We start from the raw sequence: 2,395 nt of genomic DNA on the forward strand, positions 1-2,395 counted from the left end.
GAGAGGGCATTGTGCATGCGACGTGTCGACCAGCGATAGCTAAGTCAGTGTTTCAAACTGATAGTTTATTGCGCCATACGCAACTACTTTATCATGCAGGCTGATGGAAGGGGGATAATTCAGTGGCTGAGAGTGCTTAATATTAAGCTTTGGGTAAAAAAGATGTTGAGAATATCATTGACATGACTTTATGATTTGCAGGTGGGGGTAAGGTGGGGTAGGGTGGAGTGGGGTGGGGTGGGGGCGCTGGGCTGTTTGTTTGAGAAAAGAGAAGAACATCGACATTTAGTGCCGGGGAAAAAGTAAGACCGACAGACAGAAACAGCAGAGGGAGAGTAAAGAAGTAGGACCTTCCAGTGGCACCCTCCAACCACCCTCTCACTGGGCGATACCTCTAGTTTAAAAACTGCAGAGTGCAATACATTTGCGATCAGCAATGGCGTGTTTGCAAAACTGCATGTATTGGTTTGATATTGTGTTTTGTATTACACTGATCAATTATTGTATGGAAGAATTGTCATTGCACGTTCCATTGTAAACCAGATTCCCACCTGGGGGGATCCTTACAAAAAAAAAGAATTCCTCGATCAATAACAATTAAAACAATACAACACAAAATATTATTTCATTATTTTTTAAAATGAAATACTGAAATTATATATTTTCCAACGGGAACAAATGAAATCGCCACGTTTTTATAAAAAGTTTGTTTGAAAAATCTCCTCTTTGCACATTTCTAGTCCAGTGAACGAATAGTTAATGAGAACCTCATAAATATCAAGTGATGACGATGACAGGATTTTTTTTGGCGGAAAATCACCTCGATATGTTCTTGCGAAAGACATGTCGACCATAGAATACACACCAAAACAAATAAACAAATAAACAAAAAAACCCCAACCAAACAAAAAACAAACAGCCCCAGAGCGCTTCACCAAGCACCAAAGTCGTAATCTTCTTCTTCCTCCTCCTCCTCCTCCTCCTCCTCCTCCTCCTCCTCCTCCTCAGAACTGGAGATATCTGCTAATCAAGGAAGTGAGGTCCCCTGGATTCTGTAGTGAAATTCGAGAGAAAATAACTTCCAAAGTTTGGTAAGCCCATTAATGGCTAGAGAGTCCTTAAAAACATAAAAATGACATATTTTGTGCCCAAGTCAAGGTTTTTCAAAGTGTTTTATTATGGACATAAAAAAGGTGCAGCCAGAAAAAAAAGTTCGATAAAAGTTTTCAAATTGTCGGGGGAAAAAGCCGGTTTCTCCGATTTCTGTATTTCACCATGCTGCCTCTCATAGCTGTCTCCGTCGTTTTATGCAAGGCAAATTCTGAAATTACGCATACTGAGCCCAAAAATGTGAAATTATGCGATTCTGTTAATTTTAACAAAGAAGGGTAAAGGAAAATAATCAGAAATTATGCCAAAAATGATCAAATTTTGCTACATTTTGCGGGGTGCATAAAACCACGGGGGCAGGCTTATGTGAGGCAGCGTGGTGAAATAAGTCGCTCGTCAAAATAATGAAAGTAAAATAAATTGGCATTTTCCGTAGGTTTTGGATTTTTAATCGAATTTTTGTTTGTTGGCTCAACCCCTTTCAAGCCCTTTAAAAACATTTCTGTGTGGATTCTACTGAAAAACGTTGATTAAAGGCGTAAAGGATGTACATTTTAAGTTTCCACGGACTCTCAAGCTAAGGAAATAACTCAACTTTGGCGGCTATTTTCTCGCTTATCTTACCTCTGAAATCAGGCTACCCCCACCTCCTTTAATCGCAAATATCTTGACTTATATCAAAGATAAATGAATATTTTTTAACACCAAAAGCAAGGCAAATGGACAGGCTTTAACTTTAAGATGATACCAATAACTCCATATACCCCAAAAATTGACGAGCGCCTGATTCCCCCGCGTCGTGACACATATGTGAGTCACCGTGGTGGAATCAGGCTCTCGTCAAAATAATGAAATGGAAGAAAACAGCAGTTTTCTCCCTGCTTAACAATTTTTATCAAATTTTTGTTTTTTGGCTAGACACCTTTTATGTCCATTTACAAACACATTCCCATGAGGATTTCACCGAAAAACATTGATTAAAGGCACAATAATATAAATTTACAGTTTCCATGGACTCTCCAGCTTTGAAATTTACCAAGCCTTGGCGGCCATATTCTCGCTAATTTTACCTCTTAAACCAGGTGACCCCCACCTCCTTCAATCGCAAATATCTTGACTTATATCAAAGATAAATGAGTATTTTTTTACACCAAAAGCAAGGCAAGTGGACGCGCTTTAAGATGGTACCAATAACTCCATATACCCCAAAAAGTGATGAGCGCCTGATTCCCCCGCATCGTGACACATATGATTGTTGATCCTCTCTGTTTCTCTGTTCCTCCCC

At 39.4% G+C, this 2,395-nt stretch overlaps 1 protein-coding gene across 1 annotated transcript in view; it reads left to right on the forward strand.

Annotated features, from left to right (window-relative positions):
* LOC106013104 (centrosomal protein of 290 kDa) overlaps positions 1-2,395 on the forward strand; it is a gene marked incomplete at its 5' end in the record, with an annotated part of 19,139 nt that overhangs the window by 16,437 nt on the left and 307 nt on the right.

The sequence above is a fragment of the Aplysia californica genome, unplaced genomic scaffold (assembly GCF_000002075.1).
Source record: "Aplysia californica isolate F4 #8 unplaced genomic scaffold, AplCal3.0 scaffold00658, whole genome shotgun sequence".
In the NCBI taxonomy this organism is placed as follows: Eukaryota; Metazoa; Mollusca; class Gastropoda; order Aplysiida; family Aplysiidae; genus Aplysia; species Aplysia californica.